Source organism: Dipodomys merriami, unplaced genomic scaffold (genome assembly GCF_024711535.1).
Source record: "Dipodomys merriami isolate MVZ:Mamm:240054 unplaced genomic scaffold, mDipMer1.0.p SCAF_11, whole genome shotgun sequence".
Taxonomy (NCBI): domain Eukaryota; kingdom Metazoa; phylum Chordata; class Mammalia; order Rodentia; family Heteromyidae; genus Dipodomys; species Dipodomys merriami.
The window spans coordinates 701432-714955 of record NW_027202382.1 but is presented as its reverse complement, the minus strand read 5'-3'; positions in this window follow the sequence as shown (position 1 = coordinate 714955).

The window sequence follows — 13524 nt, the reverse complement described above, 5'->3', positions numbered from 1 at the left end:
ACAAGAACAGACCTGAGGACCAATGGAATAGAACTGAAGACCCAGAAATGAACCCACAGACCTATAGCCACCTAATCTTCGATAAGGTAACTAAAAAAAAAAAAAGAATGGAAGACATCCTCTTCAGTAAATGGTGCTGACAAAATTGGTTAAACACCTAAATCCTTATATATCATCCTGCACCAGAATCAAATCCAAATGGATCAAAGTCAAAGCAGACACCTGAAAACATTATAGGAAGGAATAGGAGAAACCCTAGGGCTCCTTGGCAGAGGCCAAAATTTTCTTAATAAAGACCCAGAAACACAACAAATCAAAGAAAGGTTGGACAAATGGGATTGCATGAAACTGCTGAGCTTCTGCATGGCAAAGACATGCCAAGCGAGATCAGTAGAAAGCCCACGAATTGGAAGATCTTAACTAGCCATACAAAGAACAAGGGTCTCATATCTAAAATATACCTGGAACTCAAAAAATTAAATCCCCAAACAATAAATCCTCAATGCCCAATAAATAAGTTGGCTAAGGAGTTAAAGAGAAACTTCTCTGAAGAGGAAATAAGAATGGCCAATAGACACATGAAGAAATGCTCAACTTCTCTAGCCACAAAAGAAATGCAAATCAAAACAACATTGAGATTCCACCTCACCCCAGTTAGAATGGCTAAAATCAAGAAACCTAGTAGCAACAGATGCTGGAGAGGATGCAGCCAAAAGGGAACCCTACTGCACTTACTGTTGGTGGGAGTGTAGACTTATTCAACCACTTTGGAAAGTAGTATGGAGGTTCCTCAAAAGACTACACATTGAGCTCCCCTATGACCCAGCAATCCCAGTTTTGGGCATTTACCCAAATGATTACAAACAATGCTGTACTAAAGCTACCAACACAACTATGTTTATTGCAGAATAATTCACCATAGCTAAGCTACCCAGATGCTCCTCAGTAGATGAATGGATCAAGAAAATGTGATACACACACACACACACACACACACACACACACACACGTGGAATTCTATGCCTCCATCAGAAAGATAGAAATGGAAAGATTTGGAAAAATTATATTAAGTGAAGTAAGCCAGGCCCAAAGAAACATAGGTCCCATGGTTTCCCTTATTTGCAATAACTAGTATATGTCTAGGACAAGCAGAAAAAGTTAAAAGTTATGTACATATATGACCATATAAGATGATGTTATGTGAAATGAACTCCAAGATAAGGACACATATCTTTTTTCTTTCTTTCTATTGTTTCTAAAGTATTTATAATGTACCATGTGATTTTTGTTGTTGTTGTTTCTTTAGTATGTTCTTCCCCCATGGTATAACCCTTGTTGTCACCGTATTTGATTCTGGTGCCCTGCATCTTGTATATACATTTTTCTAATTTGGGGAGGGGAAGGGAAATAACAAAATGCTTAAATAAGGAGACAGGTTGACTCATTGTAACAATGAGATGTACAAGACACTATGTTGAAAACGAACTTTACAAGTTTGGCAGAGGGAGGGTGAGGAGGGGGATGATAGGGGAAAAACAAAGGAGGAGATAACAATGATGGATAAGAAATGCACTCATTACCTTATTCATGTAACTAACTGCTCTGTACAGTATTTTTACAATAAAAAATAAAAAAGTACTTTTGTTGGGTTTGAGTGTACTGATATAGAAAAGATTTCTAAAATCTCTAGCTGAGTTTAAAAAACAAAATAAAGAATAATATTTAAAATTTTAATTTAAAAAAGTCACAAAAATTACATTCTCAAATATGTGTATACATTTCTCTTGAGTAGAGAAGGGGTTAGTTAGGGACTTGGGTACAAAACCTATTTTGTTTGAAAAATGTTAACCCTGGACATTAAAATTAAATTTTAAAAAGATTGATAAAAAGTTTAAAGTACATAAAAATATAAAAAGAAGTACACGTTAGAGCTCCTCTTTTTAAATTGGCTTAGATCAGTTATAGGGACTGGATTTCATTGTTACATCTGCACCCCATTATCTTTTTTAATCTTTCTTAGTATTGAGCCTGCAGGGGTTCTTCAATAAATTGGTGATAAAATATATGTATAGAATTGTCCTGTTGTCTCTAGTTTTTCCCACTTAGGGGTTGTATTTCTTCATCTCACTCAAAGAGTTGTCATCGTCCTTCTGTATCGCTGGGCCACCCCAGATGGGTGGTTCTGGGTGGTGGATGATCTCCTAGCCGAGCCAGGTCACATGAGTGGGATCACTGTCTTCGTTCTCAGGGATGGCTGCTGTTGAGGAGTGTAGTGTGTTTTCATGAATCTTTGGTCATCTGAGCCAGAATCCACTTCTCTTATTTGTTACCGGGAATTTCTTGCTATGAAGTATTTCCAAATGACCCTTAGGCCTGGCCCATCCCATGGCTCCAGTCTAAGTATGGCCCCTTGAGAGGAGCAGAAGGAACAGAACCAGAGTAAACTTAGGAAATCAGGCAAAAATGCTTCAAGATGTGTAAAGGATTCTAAAGCAGCACCATGATGTTCCAAATTTACCCCGTCACAGAGCGCCTGCACATCTCAATTTTACTGGATCCACTTCCTTCCTCCCTGAAGCGATTCTCTGAATTCACAAACACAAATCATTTTGAGTCATTACTCACTCACAATTTTAAAATTCTCTCTGCAGTGTCATTTGGCTGCTATTGGCTGCTCCTGAGCTGTGCTCAGCTGCGCCCTACCTCTCATAAACCTATGGGGAACTAGAAGCACCTCCGCACATGCCACATCTTCCTTTTGCTTAGCTTTCACAAGTAGGGACACCCCGTGGCAGCGCTTCATGTTGCTGGGAGGATTTACTCATCTTTACAATCACTTAGCACAACACCCAATCTATGGTAGGAACTCAGACCTTTGCTTCCTAACTAGATGTGTTTCGCTTTTTTAACCAGTGAACACCGTGCCAACGTACCTTCTTTGTCATTCATTATTTATTCTTTCAGTATTTATTGCTGATGTGTCAGGCATTGTTTTAGGTTCCAGAGATGCCTCCCTGAACTGTGTGCATGAGGCCCATGGTCTCATCAAGGACTGTGGTTTTCACAGGGTTGAAGCGATAATCTCCTCCAGCTATGATTGAGTTAGCCTCTCTGCAGTATGTCTTCCCAGCTGGCAGAGCCTAGTTTCAATTCCTCTTTTCTCTTTTACTTGAGTTCTGGTGCTTTATGCCCACACTTGTAGCTCGTGGCAGTATAAGATTTTTGGAAGAAAATAACTTGGGAAAACAAAGTAGTTAAGGTTGCATGAAGGGTTACAAATGTACCCCCATGGTGCTTGAAAATTATCAACACACACCAAAAAAAGAGATAAGAAATAGTCCTAAGTAGTATTCCTTGCGTAAGAACTATTCTATGCATATAGCAAGAGAGCTATAGATGGTCACATGACATCACTGTTAGTCAACAGGAATACTGACCTAACTTCATCTAGCTCTTAGCCAAGTTAGAGTCATTCAACTTACAGAGAAATTTGTTTTGACTAAATCCCCCTTGTATTTCTGGCTTATCACTCTGTGCCTGGTACTTGATAGATACTCAGCAAATTCTAGGGTTCTCATACCTGTAATCCTAGCTATTCAGGAGACTAAAATCTGAGGATCAAGGAAGGAAAAGTCATGAGATTCTTATCTCAAATTAACTACCAAAAACGCCAGAATTGAAGCTTTGGCTCAAATGGTAGAGCCCCAGCCTTGAGCAAAAAGCTAAGGGATGATGCCCAGGCCCTGTCTCAATCTAGTACTGGCACACACACACACACACACACACACACACACACACACACACACACACACACTTACTTTTACATTCTTATTCTGAGCATAGGGCCTGTTACATGGTGGGTTCTTAGTGTTTGGTAAATGGACAAAGGAATAAACAGGTGTGAGTGGAGAGATTTTGGAACCCATTCTTGCACAAAAGTTCTATCAGAGCCAGAAGGGAGAGGCTGGGCTTGGCAGGGGTCAAGACTGTAACCCATGGGCTGTAGCTCTCAGAGGATAAGGACTCAGCCTCAGTGTCCCTTCCCCATAGTGACACAGGGTCATGTCTGTTCAAGGCCACTGCCTCTCCCTCTCCATATAACAGGAGTCCTTCTCTGATCCGCCTGCTTTGGAAAACTGCTTGCACCTGGCCTGGAAGAACACAATTAAAAGATGCCGTAAAAATTGACAGATCCCAGTGCGGAGGGCTGAAAATACATTACAATTCCGATCGAACTATAAATAAAGCCCCTAAATTAAATAAATCTCGCACAATTATGGATTAAAACATGTTTAGTGTTAATGGCCTTGCACATGGACCCTGACTCCCGAAATTGTTGCTGAGCCTGCATGGCTGGGGGATTGCATCATAATTAACACCAGGCCATCCCAGGAGGGGCTGCCTGAGGTTCAACTCTGGGCCTTAAGAAGGAGAGGAGGAGACCCATGAGGCCCCTCCATCTGCATGCTCTCCAGCTCCTTCTTGGAGGTCACTGGCTTTTCCTTGAAAGAATCTGACCTGGACGTGGCTGCCACTGCTCAGGACTGACCTTAGACATCGAGGCCTCTTGGTTCTGGCTCCTCTGCATGTTACATCTCATAAATGCCTGTGTACACCAAATAAATAGTTCACTACCAAATAGGATTGTTGAAGTAATATTTGCATGGTTCTGTTACTTGCTCACTCCTTGCCTGTAGCTTTGATGTCCTTAATATTCTCATATAAATCACCAACATTAGTATTGTACATTAGAAAGCACCAACTCTCCTGTAGATTCCCTCAAACTTCAATTAAGTCGGTACTGGCTGAACAACAACTGGAGGTATAATTGTAGCTATACCAAAACAAGGAAGAAGTACTAACATTTAATAAATCTTAGAAGAGAAATGCAAGGAGTCTGTGGCTTTCAATCAAGACGATTTCTTCCTTTCAGCTGAGACTCAACAGCTAGAAAGAGGCATTGAGCCCTGCAGTGTGCTCCCCGGGAGCAGGAAAGCAAAGCAGTAGCTAAATGCCAGGGCCTTGGGGTCCACTCCCAACTCTACATGTCCTCAGTCCACATTCCTATCTGTGTTTGTTCAAAGCCAAAAGTGTGCTGGGAATAGTGCAGGCGACCCTTTGGCTCCCTGATTCAACCAACCACAGATGAAAATATTTGAAAATACTTTCCATTGCTTCTGTATTAAGTCTATTTAGACCTCTTTCATCTTTATTCTCTACAACTGTTTACATAGTATTTGCATTGTTCTAGGCATCATAAATAATCTAGAGATGATTTAAAGAAGTATACAGAAGAGAAAGCTCTGCATACTCTCTGACATTTTATATAAGAGGCTTCACTTTGGAATCTTTTGGGATTTTCTGCTGATACTGGGAAACATTGACACTTGCCTTTTGGCAATGGGACTCTGTCACACCCTCAGCTTTTTTGAATGCTGTCCCCTATTGTGATTGTAGAATAGCAAGTAGCACTCCAGCTCACAGTTCTCACTGAGAGCCCTTTCTTCGTCCTCTGGAATAACTGAATACCTGGAAGCAGAGCAGCAGCAGAGCTGGTTGGTGTGGCCTGCGGGAGGGAGCAGACTCTTCAAGGCAGACCCTGCTTCGAAGGCATTGTCACTTGAGCAGCTGGAGAGAGGGGTAACAAAGATTCCCTGAGAGGGTGGGGGATTCAGTGGAGGGAAGACAGGAAAAGGACTTAATCCTGACACCTGCAACTTAGCAACTGCTTTCAGTAAGTGTTGACTCTTTCCCTCCCCTCTTATCCCTTCTCTCCTCCTTCCCTTCCATTCAGGCATCTCCCAGTTGGCCTAACAAACCCCACAGAGCTCTTCTATCTGACTCCCCAGGGGACAATGTACGCTCTAGCTGGAAGGGCTGCTTGAGAGATGCTGAGCCCCACTGAGCAATGGCCTTCCACATCTAATAGTCACTGTCACAGGTCCCTCAGCTGCCTTGGGGTAGAGAAAGCCCTTAGCTAGAAATGGTCAATCCTGTGTCAGCCCCACCCCCCCTTTCTCAGTCCCAATTTGGCCTCTGACCACATTGTTGTCAGGCTGATATTTTTAAAATGCAGATCTTTCCTTGTCGCTCTATTGCTTTAAAAAAAGTCAATGGGTCCCACTTAGGATAAAGTGTAAAGCTCCTTAACAGTGTTTACTAAAGAGGGTAATCGATCTATTGTAATCTCTACACTTTGCTCTTGTCTGCCTTTCAGTCATATTGACCTTCTTTAGGTCCTCTGACTCACCATGCCCATTTCTGCTCCTCACGGGCAGAGTACACTCTTCCCTGGTCTTCAGTTTCCTCTCGGCTCTCTTGATGAGCTTCACCTTGCCAAACTTAAGGACCTGAGGCTGCATCCTGGCAAGGCCTTCCCTAACCCCACCTTTTGGAGTTAATACTCCTCCTGTGGGCTTCCATAGTAGCTTGCTTTGCCCCAACCATAGTACCAAGTAGTCCAGTGGCTCACCCTTTTCCATGACTGCCTGCTTACATGACTTATATCACCCATTTACGTGACTTGTTCCTTTGACAAATTTCCTAAGGGCAAGGAGTCTTCTTCCTTCATTTACTGCACTTCCTTCATTTACTCCACATAGCACAGCCTCTAACTCAGAGTAACACATAGGAAATACTGGCTGAATGAAGAATGAGTGAGTAAATTGTTCATTCTGTGTTCCCTGATCATCTGTGCTTATTTCCTAGCATTATGATGACATAATTATGAGAGAAGTTTATGTAACTTCCAATCAAGAACTAGATCTAAAGGTCTCACAGGTCTAAAGGTTCCCTGGAATGGGCAGGCTTTCTGTCTTGTCCATCATATTACAGATACATTGTACACAGATAGCCAGATAGATGTTGATAGAGATAGACATAGATCAAGATTGGTTACAAGGATTGGCTTACTGATTGAGGGGGGTGGCTAGACGTGTCTGAAGTTCCATGGCAATATGGGCAGAAGAATGGGTTTCATGAAAGAACTGAAGCTGCAGTCCACAAGGGGAACTTCTTTAGGGAAATATGGGCTGTGCTCCTAAAACCTTCTAATTGATTGGATCAGGGCTATGGAAATGGATCTAAGATCCTCACTTAAAGTACACTGATGATCACAGCTACAACATTCAGAAAAACACATATATGGACATGCATGTGACTGAATAAATGAGGACTGTAGATTAGCCAAATCCACATCTAAGACTGAGCCTCAAACCTGAAGACTAAGAGCTAGGGCTACAGTGAAAGCTCCAGGCTCTGCCTCCTGCCCCAGCTAGTCTCTTTAGGCCATGGGTCTTTTTCTCCTTGGTGCTGTCAACTAGAGAGAGCTAACACGTACTGTTTTGAGGCCTTCTCCCAAATCTCATCAGCATGGGACCACAGGACACATCCAGATACCATATACTCCCAAAGGACAGCTTGTCTCTTAATGAATTGCAGAGTATAGAAAATGGTAGTTTCCTACTGTGAGGAACATTATTCAATCCCCACAAAGTATCCAGAAGCCCTTCCCCAGGGGGCCAGAGGGAGCCAGAGGCAGGTTCATCTTCAGCGCAGGTACATAAGTGTGGCCATGTGCTTGTATGGGACTGATTTCCATTCAGTCAGTCAGTCTTAGAGCATATGGTTGTTAAATATTTTGACTATCAACATTGGAGAGAGGTTAGACTCCCTTGGGCCAGTGTGGTTTAAGCAGAGTAGCCATTTAAAATATACTCAACAGCTTAGATAGTCAAAGGTGTCTAAGACAAAATCCATTCCATCAATCCAACATGGAAGTGGAGAAATAGTCACACCCTGGTGTGGCAAAGGTTGTTTCATTAGGTTAATGCTGCAGAAATCCTTCTGGAAGGATGCCTGGTGGGAGGGAGTTTCCTCATAATTGATCAAACTTACAGAGACGTGGTAAAAATCCATGGAGACTGTTGCTTGCAGAAGTGGGAACTTGAATTGGAAACATATTAGAAAACTCTGCATGCGGAAGCTAGAAGAACACTCCCCATTACTGAATCCTGTTTGGAGTAGCTTTGGCTAACCAGTGCTTTCCTAGTAAAAGGGATGATCCTCGATAGCTCACTGTGAATAAAAAGGGATAATAGGGAGGAATAACACAGAGAGAGAGAGAGAGAGAGAGAGAGAGAGAGAGAGAGAGAGAGAGAGAAGATGAAATTGGATATCCACCATTGTTGTTCCTGAAATACATGGTCAAATGCAGTCACAGGGATGAATTTATGCTTATCTTGATCTTTTGTCTTTTAGCTCTTGGTGATAACCAGGTTTGCTGCTGCCCAGAATTCTAAAGATATCTCCTTAAGATGATTTTTACTTAATCAAACACTATTCTAGTTGGTGCTCTGAGGGGATTTTACAAGTGTAACTAAGTTTATCAATCAGTTTATCTAAAACTAGAGAGCATGGTGGATTCCCTGGGTGGCCCTGATCTAATCACATGAGCCTGAACAGAGAGATTTTGAAGTATATGTAGAGCTTAGTCATTGCTGGTTTTGAAGATGGGAGAAGAGAGACAGATCTGACCAATTCAGCATCTCTAAAAGCTGACTTTAGTCCGCCAACTTGATGGCACTGAATGAGCCTGGAAGAAGATTTCCTGGTAAATAAAACATCCCTGCCACGATTTTGATTTTAGCTTGATGAGACCTTGTTAGACTCCTATGATTGAAGTCATAGATTTGTGTTGCTTTAGTTGCCAAATATGTGAGGATCTGTTATAGTAGAGCAACAGGAAATAAATATATCATCTCTTCCAACGTTTGCAGTCCAGGCTAATGGCTTCATGCTCCTATGGCCTGATCAGAATACTCTGCCCATCTAAAGATGAACAGCTTTTGTCGATTGACAGCACAGCCTGTTCCCTCTTGTGTCAGCTTAATCCTGAAGGAACGCATCAGAGTCTGGAAGAATACTTCACTTTGGCTCTCCATAAAGACCTCTTTTATGATGAGTTTTCTTACCACCTAGATGCAGAAGTAGTAGCAACAAAAATATTTCACCCCTTGTCCACTTTTATTTTTTAATCTCTCCAAAACAAGGGGCTCCTAGAAGGCTAAGAGACCTTTCTTTTGTCATCAGCTGGAAAGGATTCAAAGGTCCAGGAGGATGCTGGAGTTAAGCCTTCTGCTGCCAAGATTCTGTTCCTTCTGCTAATGTTGGGAAAGTTTGCAGTGCCAATGTGAGTCTGTGCTGAATGGCTGGGATTCCTCTATGGATCCAAGGAGACAGAAGCAGAAGCAGCCAATAACCCATTCAGTATTCACATGTGTTTCTTCCCTGAACAGAAAAACAAGTCAACATGTTCCCAGTTTTGACCTTCAGATCCATTTGAGTTTAGCTGACTGCAATCAACAATTACCAAATAACCACTGTTTTTCTCTCTTGGTTAATTGAGTACTAGATGTGGATGGTGAACTTAAAACTCCAAACAAATCCCATATGAACTTGATTTAAGTTCTAAAAGCCAGACCAGAGTGAGTAAGTATCCATTAGCTCTATCTGGTGGCTCTCTGGTCTTTGGTCCCAGTTTTAAGCTGTTTAAGCCATTCTAACAGGAGATGCTTCTTGATGTATGTGCCTTGGATTGAATACATAGGTAGCAAGAGCTTTGTGCTTATCTCCCAGCTTCTGTTACAGGGGAGTGATTTTTCTAGAGCCATAGTTCCTATATTCTGTAGAGATTGAATAGAAAATTCATGTGATTTCTCTTTCTCTCCAGTCCAGTTTTCCTTGAAGAGTGAAGGTGATATTTTGGGTTATGAGCAGAGACAAGTAATTCATCTGTACAGTGTGTGTGTGTGTGTGTGTGTGTGTGTGTGTGTGTGTGTGTGTGTGTGTGTGTGTGTGTGTGTGTGTGTGTGTGTTAGTTGAGAGGATGAGGGAATTATCAAATAAATGATACTCAGGACTCAGGGAAATCTCCAAAATCCTGATGGCACTGTGGCCTGCCTGCACTACCTTGAACTGTTGCTTTTTTCCCCCACAAACACAACTTATTACTACAATCCCATCTTTAAAAGAGAGTTTAAAACATTCTTTTTTATTTTGCAGTTACCTATTGCTCCACAGTATGGATGTGTCATAATATTTTAGCCATTTCCTTTTTTATTGTTATCATAAAGGTAATGTGCAGATGGGTTATAGTTACATAAGTCAAGCAATGAGTACATTTCTTTTTGAACAATATCACTTCTTCCCTAGTTTTCCCCAGTTTTTCCCTTCTCAACCCTACTCCCCCACAAGTTGTATAGTGCATTTTCAATGTAGTGTCTAGTGAGTATCACTGCTGCATTTGTTCCCCCTTTGTCCCACCATTTTTTTGCTCCCTGTTACATCCCCAAAACATATAAACTTATATATAAAACAACAGGTACAGAAATCAACAACATCAACAAAGGAGAAAAAAATCCCAAAATAACAACAAAAAAACCCTCTTGTTTCCATTTCTTGGAGTTCAGAAATCCACAAGCAAACCTATTGGATGTTAAAAGACAAAAAAATACACTTGGAGATGATAAAGTATACAGGACTCTAGATATTTATACAGTGAGACCAAAGGAGGCTATTCTTAGGAGAGGAACACAAAGGCTCAATTATGATATATATGATCATATAAAATGATGTTTAGCCATGTCTTGATCAGACACTTCAGTTTTGTATATATTTTGCATGTAATGATGAAGATCCTTATACATGAAAAAATCACATGTGTTTTATATGTTTCACTAGGATTGATTCCTGGGCTAAGACCGTGTATTGTTAATGTCCTAAAAAAATTATATTACTGTATGGTCTTCTGGACAAACAAACCATCTAACCACCTCACTACAGAATGTGTAGTCTGCTACATGCTACATTTTCCAGTGCTAAATGCTATTCCGTCTAAATCTTTGCTAATATAATAACAGAAAGGGGCAGAGAAGTTTCTCCTTATTGTCGGTGTCTCTTGCCTATAAATCAATGATGAGGAGGAATTTTATAAACGTACTTATTAGCTACTACTATTGTTTTCTTTATAATTTGTATGTGCTCTCTGGCTGTTTTTGAGTTAATATTGTTCCTGATAATGATGATACTGTTATCTGATATCAGTGAGGAAAATTTGTCCTCATTTTTACTCATGATGATTTTTAGTATATAGAAAATAATGTTCAATTTTAAATTTAAGTAAAGATATCTTGTTTTGTAATTTCTTGCTGTGCTATGTTTAGACATTCTTTCCTCTCCAGAGATTCTTAGTTATTTACTTTTCCTAATTATTTTCAGCTAGGCTCAGGTGGCTCATGCCTATGAATCTAGTTTCTCAGGAGGCTGAGATCTGAGGCTCACAGTTCAAAGTCAGCCTGGGCAGGAAACCCCAAGACAATTTCCAATTAACCACCAAAAAAAGTCAGAAGTGGAGCTGTGGTTCAAAGTAGTAAAATGCTAACCTTACGTGAAAAAGCTCAGGGACAGTGCCCAGGCCCTGAGTTCAAGGCCCAGGACTAAACAAACAACTGCAACAAAAAATAAAATCCCTAATTATTTTCATATGCCTAACTTCAATCCTACTAGAATTTATTTCAGTTAGTAAGTTAACTTGAAATTCTTCCCTCAAAAGTCTCTTTATTTTTCATTTTGAAGCCATTTCTTTTTCAGAAGGGCATTATCTTTTTTTTTTTTTTGCATGGTACCAAAAGTCATGTTTGCTTAATGTGGCATCCAGTAATTGATAAAAAGTATTACAGAAATAGAAGGTGCCTATGATTACCCCTGCATTTCTAACAATGCTCACTCATAACAAGTTGATATAGAACCATGTAGAGTTTTCTTTTTCCTGCTTAAAGAAAGAAAGAGTTTAGTTTTACCTAGCCACCTTGACAATGTGTTCTGCTATACACAGAAATTTATTTTACAAAAGCAGTCACATGTATTCTTCGCATAATCTCAATCCTCCAAGGGGAACTCTCCCAACACGCAAGGCAGGGTGAAGGAGAGTGAATCCAGGGACAAGAAGAGTAGCTACACTGATGTTACTTAGAACCCCTTCTTGCAGAATTGACCCGGGTGAAGGCAGTGCTCTGAACTTGGGGGCTCTGTGTAAAAGGCACCTTCACACTACTGGTATCACGGAGGTGTCATTACCATAAAAGTTCCTGGCACATGGAGTTTATGTGACTCATTCTAACAGAAGCTAAGTTGCCTGAGGATTTTCTGACTCAAAGGAAGTAGTCTGAACAATTGTAATCTGAACACATACAAAGTCTGTGTGGGTCAGTGTCAGCTCTGTGTTGAGTCCAGTTCTTGGGGCTTATGTGTAGCCTGTACTCTGCACACTCTTTGTTGAGGAACAGCAACCATGTTCTATGTCATGGTTAAGTGAAGTGTCATCATCCATGATGCTCCAGTCCCCATAGTCTACCCAATAGTGTTCCCTCTGACCCACCACTTCTGTAGGAAACCAAAAGGTAATGGTGAAGGTTTAGAGCAGACAGTCCATTGGTAGGGTTCTGCATTCTTTTTTTGTTTTGTTTTGTTTTTGTTTTTTGGGTCCGGTCATGGAGCTTGAACTCTGGGCCTGGGCACTGTCCCTCAGCTCTTCAGCTCAAGGCTAGCACTCTACCACTTGAGCCACAGCGCCACTTCCGGTTTTTTTCTTTTTGCTTATGTGGTGCTGAGGAATCGAACCCAGGGCCTCAGGCAAGCAAGGCAAGTGCTCTACCACTGAGCCACCTTCCCAGCCCCTTCTGCATTCTTTTCTAAAGCTACACTTCCAAGGCCAAGAACTCAACCTTTGTGAGCCTTTTCTCTTAAGTAGAAGGTAAATAACATTGTTCTTGGGTTAATTTTTTTTCTGTACTTAACAGGATTCCTAACTAGAATCAGCACTCAGCAATGATCTTACCATTATAGCCACATTTCCTTTTTCTACACACTGATACTTCTGATTTTTTTAATATATATTTTTATTGTAAAGATGCTGTGCAGAGGGGTTACAGTTACATGAATCAGGTAATGAGCACATTTTCTATTGAGCATTGTTACCTCCTCCTTTGTTTTTCCTCTACCATCCCTTCTCTCCCCACCTCCCTAACTCCTCCCCCACCCCAAGTTGTAAAGTTCCTTTTCAACATAGTATCTTGTACATATCATTGTTACAATGGGTCAACCTGTATCCTTAGTTCAGCATTTTGTTATTTCCCTTCCCCTCCCCAAATTAGAAAAATGTATACACAACATGCAGGGCACTGGAATCAAATACAGTGAAAACAGGGGTTATAGCATGGGGGAAGAACATACAACAGAAAAAAAAATTACATAGTACATTATAAGTACATTAAAAACAATAGCAAGAAAGAATAAACCACTTGAGTCCCTATCTTGGGGTTCATTTCACTTAACATCATCTTATATGGTCACATGTACATAGCTTTTGACCTTTTCTGCTTAGCCTAGATGTATACTAGTTATTGCAAAGAAGGGAAACCATGGGACCTACATTTCTTTGGGCCTGGCTTACTTCACTTAATATAA